The sequence below is a fragment of the Triticum urartu genome, chromosome 4A, assembly GCF_056163025.1.
Source record: "Triticum urartu cultivar PI428250 chromosome 4A, HENAU_Tu73, whole genome shotgun sequence".
Taxonomy (NCBI): Eukaryota; Viridiplantae; Streptophyta; class Magnoliopsida; order Poales; family Poaceae; genus Triticum; species Triticum urartu.
The window spans coordinates 114,663,239-114,670,944 of NC_141876.1; the positions used below are offsets into that span (position 1 = coordinate 114,663,239).

Here is a 7,706-nt window from a genome sequence, read left to right on the forward strand (position 1 = left end):
ATACACCCGAGCGCTTATGTAGGATTCCAAAAGAAAAAAGAGTAGCAATCTACCTAAAAAATCTTAGTGTAGATGCCTATTGGAAGGGTCAAGGGTCACACAAGAGAGAGTTTATCTTTGGAAGCTTCCCTCGAGGTGAGAAGTCTTCGTTCATCGCACCCGACAAGAAAAACAAGTCAAATGCTATGGAGGGTGTCATGGTCAAGGCGGCCAAGGCGGTGAGCGGGCATGGTTTTCGACAAGGACGTGACTGTAGTGACAAAGGCGGCCCCACCTAGCTTCCCGCTCGGCCAGGAGGACCGGGCATCAGAGGCTCCTTCATCGACTCCTTTCGGTGTTGCGCTCAGTCAGGAGGGCTAGGTTGTAGCGCTGGAGGCACCTGCTTGCCTTGGCTAGGAGGGCCAAGGGCTGACGTCCCTAATGCACAGCCAAACGGGTGTGATGTTTGGCCAGGAGGGCCCTAATTGGTTCAGCCAGGGGGATCCAACACCTCCAAACTGCTGTACCAGCTGCTGTTTGCCGGTAGTATACTACTGGCCAGGAGGGCCAAGGTAGTCTGCTCATGGGCGGGCTTCTTGCCCAGGGGGCTCTGTACAGCAGCGGCTGGGGGACCCTAGTGTCCCCAACACTGCTATTGCTGATGCGTCTCACTTGCGGTGCACTAGTGGCCTGGAGGGCCTGCTCCTGGGTGTGCCCGTCCTTGCCAATGGAGCAGCAGGAGGGTTTGTTAAGTGTTTTTCTATAGCCGCGAATCTTCAGGACCAATTACTGTTCCAGCCGGGTGTACTAGAGGCCCTGACAGGCGCTGTTGCTGCGAGGCTTTTGACATCTGTGGCTGTGGTTGACACCGTGGATGATAGTGTATTGGTCAAATTTAGTGCTAATAAGAATCATATGCAGGGCTAACTAAAGAGGATGGAGAGGAAAGAGAAAAGGGAAAGAAGGAGTGAGTGAGCAGAGGATGCTCGCAAGATAGTAATAGGCAAAAAAAAGAAGACACAGACATGACACTCCATGTACAGGAGGTGATTTATAATTTTCTTTTGAGAAAGCGCTGGATAGTTATGAGCGATTACTATACGATGATGTGAGTGTTTCTTCTAAATGTTTATGAACCGGTAGAGTGGAAATGGTGAAGGATGTTGATGGTGTTGTTACACATGTTGCGAAGGAGTTAGAAGAGAAGGAGGAGTATGTATAATAGAGAGGGGAGTCAGTTGGAGAAGAGAAGGGAGATAATGGCGCATCGGTGGCCTTCGAGGATGAGGTCCACCAGGCCAAATGGAAATCTTAGGATGGAACTACCGTGGTATGCTCTCCCCCATGACATTTTGCGAGCTCTTGGAGCTCCAAGGACGGCTGCACTCAGAGCTAGTTTTTTTTATAGAATCACACTTAAATAAAATAAAGGCTGACGAGCTACATTGTAAATTAGGTTTTAATTCCATGTTTTTATCAGAGAGTGATGGTAAGGCTGGTGGACTTGGATTATATTATCAAAAGGAGAATAAATTTGAATTGAACTATTTGTCTCTATATTTTATTGATGTAATATTTATGAATGAGAATAATGTGGACTGGCGCTTTACGGGGTTTTATGGTCATCTGGCTTGGAATGTGATACGTCTCCAACGTATCCATATTTTTTTATTGTTCCATGCTGTTATATTATCAATCTTGCATGTTTTATAATCATTTTATAGTCATTTTATATCATTTTTTTGGTACTAACCTATTGACATAGTGCCAAGTGCCAGTTCCTGTTTTTCCCATGTTTTTTACATCGCAGAAAATCAATATTAGACGAAGTCCAAATGCCACGAAACTTTACGGAGAATTTTTATGGGCCAAAAGGAACACAACGGGCCCTGGCTGCGCTTGGGGGGTGCCCCAAGGGGGGCACAACCCACCAAGGCGTGCCAGGACGCCCAGGCGTGCCCTGGTGGGTTGTGCCCACCTCGAGTGCCCCCGGACTGCCTCTTTGCTCTATAAATACCGCAAAAATCCCAGAACCCTAGGGGAGTCGACGAAATATTCATCCAGCCACTGGAGAGTCCAGAACCACCTGATCCAATCTAGACACCATCTCAGATGGGGTTCACCACCTCCATTGGTTCCTCTCTGATGATGCATGGGTAGTTCTTTGTAGACCTTCGGGTCCGCAGTTAGTAGCTAGATGGCTTCATCTCTCTCTTTATTCTCAATACAATGGTCTCTTGGAGATTCATATGATGTAACTCTTTTGCAGTGTGTTTGTTGGGATCGATGAACTTTGAGTTTATGATCAGATCTATCTTTTTATATCCATGAAAGTTATTTGAGTTTCTTTGATCTCTTATATGCATGATTGCTTATAGCCTCGTATTTATTCTCCGATATTTGGGTTTTATTTGGCCAACTTGATCTATTTATCTTGCAATGGGAAGAGGTGCTTTGTAGTGGGTTCGATCTTACGGTGCTTGATCCCAGTGACAGAAAGGGAAACGACACGTATGTATCGTTGCTACTAAGGATAAAATGATGGGGTCTATCTCTACATAGATAGATCTTGTCTACATCATGTCATCGTTCTTATTGCATTTCTTCGTTTCTCCATGAACTTAATACACTAGATGCATGCTGGATAGCGGCCGATGTGTGGAGTAATAGTAGTAGATGCAGGCAGGAGTCGGTCTACTAATCTTGGACGTGATGCCTATATAATGATCATTGCTTGGATATCATCATAATTATTTGAGGTTCTATCAATTTCCCAACAGTAATTTGTTAACCCATTGTTTGCTATTTTTCTCGAGAAAAGCCACTAGTGAAACCTACGACCCCCGGGTCTTCTTTCTCATATATTTGCCTTTGCGATCTACTTTTCTCTTGCATTTATTTTCAGATCTATTAATCCAAAAACCCAAAAATACTTTGCTGCAATTTTCCCTTATTTATTTTATTTGGCGTTCGATCTATCAATCTACTACAAATTTATCTCACGTCCGTTTGCCTATCCTGAGGCGCCGTACCCCGAAAGGGATTGACAACCCCTTTAACACGTCGAGTTGCGAGGATTTGCTATCTGTGTGCAGGTATTGTTTACACTGTGTTGCTTGGTTCTCCTACTGGTTCGATAACCTTGGTTTCATATCTGAGGGAAATACCTACCGCCATTGCGTTGCATCATCCCTTCCTCTTTGGGGAAATACCGACGTAGCTTCAAGTGACATCAGAATGAAAAACATTTATCTTGGACTGACCTTCACACTTTACATTCTAATGGCTTGTACCCATGGGTTGTTCTTGGTGATTTTAATGACATTATGTATTCTCATGAAAAGGACGGAGGTAACCCAAGACCAAATGCAATGATGTAAGAGTTTTGGAATTGTTTGGGAGAGTGTGGGTTACATGATTTGGGATATGTTGGCAACTATTTCACTTGGAGGAGAGGGGAGATTAGGGAGAGACTTGATAGGGTTGTATGCAATGTGGAATGGTCAAATAAATTCCCAAAGGTGGGCATCATCTATGAGGAACATGTGCATTCTAATCACTGTCCCTTAATCCTTGACACACAATTTTATGATGAGAATATCTTTAATATCCCCAAAATCCGTGTGAAGCAATTTCAGGCCAGATTGCTCAAAGAGGAGACGATTGGAGAAGTTGTGCGGACAACATGGGAAAAGGCCAAACTAGTGGGTGTTGACCTATCTCTTGTTGCACGTACACGGGCAGTGCATGCTGATTTACACCTGGGACTGAGAGACTCTAAAAGGACCAAATAGAAGAATAAGTAAATTAAAAAAAGAGCTCGAAAAATTGAGGCGGGGACCTATGAATGCGGAATCTCGCTCTCGCTAGAAGGAAGTTCTTGTTCTGATCCAGAATTTGTTAGATTAAGAGGATAATTTTTTTGGCTACAAAGAGGAAGAGCTAATTGGTTGATGAATGGAGATTGTAATACATCTTTTTTTCATAATGCTGCAACGGCTAGGAAGAAAAGGAATAACATTGAAAAACTTCTTGATGATGCTGGTGTTTGGCAACAAGGAGTGGAATTAAACAACCATATAAAGAGATATTTCTCAAACCTTTTTGCCTCTGAAGTGTTGCAACCGAATATGGAAATTCTATCTCTCGTTAGGAAAAGAGTGTCAGATGAGATGAATAATGCCCTCCTGGCACCTTATATGACCGATGATGTCTGAAAAGCTCTTTTTGACATAGGAGAGTTAAAGGCCCCGGGCCCTGATGGTCTCCATGCTATTTTTTATAAAATATTTTGGCCTATGCTTGGGGGTGATCTCGTCCAAGAAGTGCTGCAGGCGGTGAATACGTGTACTATCCCGAAAGGCTGGAATGATACTGCGATAGTGATCACCCCGAAGGTTAATTCATCAAATAAGGTATCTCAGTTCAGACCAATTAGCATGTGTAATGCTGTGTACAAGGTTATATCCAAAATGGTGGATGCTCAATTGAAGGTATTTCTTCCAGAAATTATTAGCCCGACATAGAGTGCTTCTGTACCTGCACGAATGATTATTGGTAATGTTTTAGTGGCCTATGAATGTTTCCACAAAATAAGAAATAAAAGGGATGAAAGGAAGGATTGTGTGTGATTCAACTAGACATGCATAAAGCTTATGAATGGGTTAAGTTGGTTTTCTTGAAGAAGATCATGTTGAAATTAGGCTTCCAAGAGAGTTAGGTCAAGTTTATTATGCAATGTGTTTCTACTATTGAATACCGAGCTAGATTTAATATGGAAGAAAATGAGAGTATTAAGCCATCCAGAGGTTTATGACAAGGAGACCCGTTATCGCCTTATTTAATTTTGCTATGTACTGAAGAGTTGACCGCTCTCTTGTCACATGCGGAGGAGAGTGGGAAAATTGAAGGTGCGGAAGTATGTAGAGAGGCTCCATCTATTACGAATCTTCTTTTCGCCGATGGCTCATTGATCCCGATGAAGCCAAATATTCGCAATGTCGAGGCTTTCAAAACCATTCCGGAATCGTATTGTAAAGCATCGGGGCAATTGGTCACTGTTGATAAATCAAGCATATTTCCAGCCCAAATACGAAAGTGGAAATCAAGGAGCAACTCTGTAGAACCCTCAATATTATGACTGAAGCTCTCAACGATAAATTTTTGGGGTTACTGGCTAATGTGGGTATGGATAAGTCTGTGTGCTATCAATGTTTGATAGAGCATATCATCATGAAGATAAGTGGATGGAAAGAAAAACTTTTATCTGTAGGAGGGAAGGAAATCCTCGTTGTTGTGGTTTTTTCACGGCAGATGCCCTTATGAAAGGACTTAGTTGTGGAGCCATCGCAACGTAGGTTCGCTTGAAGGGGTTGAACGGGACAAAGGACATAAGGTTTACGCAGTTTCGGCCCCTCACAATGAGGTAAAAGCCTACGTCCCGCTTCTAGTTGTATTGCTTGGATATCGATTACAAGGGAGCGAAATCGCTTGACCTAGCTACCGATCAATTGCTTCTTGAGTTAACCCGCCACCAGGTCTCGCCTTTATATACACAGGCCGAGGCCCGACGGTTTACAAGAGTCTAGGTCGAGTTCACATAACATAACTGACTCGGGTTCTAAGTCGACTTGCCTTGCCAGGAAAGTCACCATCCGGCGGTTCACACCTTCGGGTCTTTAAACACTTCCGGGTCTTGGGCCTTCAATAGGCTTGCTTGTAAGCCACTGTATTCATGTCTTGTCTCATTGGGCCTACTTAGGCCTTCTTCATGCTGAGTTGCCAATGGTGTAACCCAGCCCCTCCTGGGCAGGTCACACCTCAGGGATGTATCCCCAACATTAGGCCCCATATTGATTTGAACTTATTCATGTCAATCTTCACTGCTTCAGTTGGCAAGTCATCCTTCCAAAGTTTAACCTTGAATAAACCACTATAACCCGCCATGACGTCACGCAAAATAAACTTAAATAAACCAGCATAACCTGTTATGACATCATGCGAAGTAAGTAAAAAAACATGACATCACAATGGATCTTTTCGCATTAACTACCTGTCCGAGAATTGAGGCGCCTGCACTGTGGAGATAATCATGTTGCCTCCTTGATTTTCATGCATGCCATTTTACTCTTTGCTTATAAATAGGGAGGGGGGGGGGTTCCTTTTTCATTTGTACCCTCGCCCCTCTCTCTTATTCTTCCTTGTGTCGACCGCCGCTGCCGGAGCTCCGCCGCCCCAGTCGACCTTCCTCAGCGACTCCATCCAGGCCGCTGCATCAACCTGAGTGTAACCAAAAATCACGGTGCCCCTCCGCTACTCATTAGCATCGCTAGGTATCCATCTTTTTCTTACTTTCAATATGCATTAGGTCACTCTAGTTCGTTGGTGTTCGTCGGTGTTCGTCTAAGTTCATTGTAGTTCATCCATCCGCCACCGTAGCTCAATCTAAAATGACATTGAAGTCGTGCGGTAGTAATATTGGTGTTTGTCTCAAATCATAGATTCATCCTTTCCTCCTGAGATTCAATGCCTAGCTTACTAGTTCTTCCGCGGCCATGCTTTAGGTTTAGCAATTACTCTTTATTTTTGAACTGCCGTAGATCCAAAATTATAGGCATGATTTGTGAAACTTGTTTGCCCAACACTTGGTGAAATTCTGAGAAGAATGAAATCAGTAGTTGTTTGATCCGCCCTTCAATGTTTGGACACCTTAATAATAAATTTGCAATCTTGTAACCCGCCAATCTTCCGCCGACTTAATCATAAATTTGTAACCCGTCATGTTCCAATCACTCCATAACCAGCTTGCTGCTACTGAATTATCACTGTAATCATCATGCGGCTTACCACCGTAATTTTGACCCGCCATATTTTTGCTCCTAGGCCGAAGCTTTTAAACCGCCAATCATGACCAAGACTCCCACTTCTTGCGATTGGGTCACTTCTAAAGTTTTTGAACTTTCTCTCCAAGAGTATGTTGATATGGGAGTCTTCCCAACGAAGGATACCATCCACCGGTGAGTTCCAGACGCTGAAACTAGACCTCAGCCTAAAGAAGGTGAAGTCATCATCTTTGTGGATCACCTCCTCCATAGCTTCTTGCCACCTAGGTCAAAATTCTTCTAGGATGTTCTCCATTTTTACAATCTTCACCCTCAAGACATGTGTCCCAACTCTGTTTACAATATATGCAATTTTCAAGTCTTCTACGAAGTGTACTTTCAACAAGAGCCAGAAGTTGATTTGTTCAGAGAATATTTCTATCTGAACCACCAAACAGACATGACCAATGGGCCTAGTCTCGTGTTTGGTGGAATTTTCATTCAGAGGCGACGAGATATTATTTTTCCGGCAACTATATTGCCTAGTCACCCCAAAGATTGGAACTGCACATGGTTGTATTGTCAAGACACATATCCGGCTGGTGAGAATCCCCTCGGGTTTTCGCCCTTTCTGGCTTTAGCCCCACCCATGCGTTTCTAGATCGTATCTCTGCTGTAGAACGGGCTAAGTACTCAACCATATTTTCAAAGATAAGAGCCCTGGTAGCCAACGGCTTGTCTGGAGTAGACCTGGTCCATTATTGGGTCTTGTGGAGAATTTTGCCATTAAGCCGGCGCGACAGCTTAATGTGTGAATACACAAGCAACACAAAGGACCCTCAACACTACAACCAGACGCCCTTGACTGATGAGGAAGCCACCACTATGGTTAAATCATTACTTGGG

General features: G+C 43.7%; 1 pseudogene; it reads left to right on the plus strand.

The window, feature by feature from the left end:
- The first annotated feature begins 420 nt into the window (after window positions 1-420).
- On the plus strand, window positions 421-1,294 carry LOC147975039 (uncharacterized; annotated as a pseudogene).
- Window positions 1,295-7,706: the final 6,412 nt, after the last annotated feature.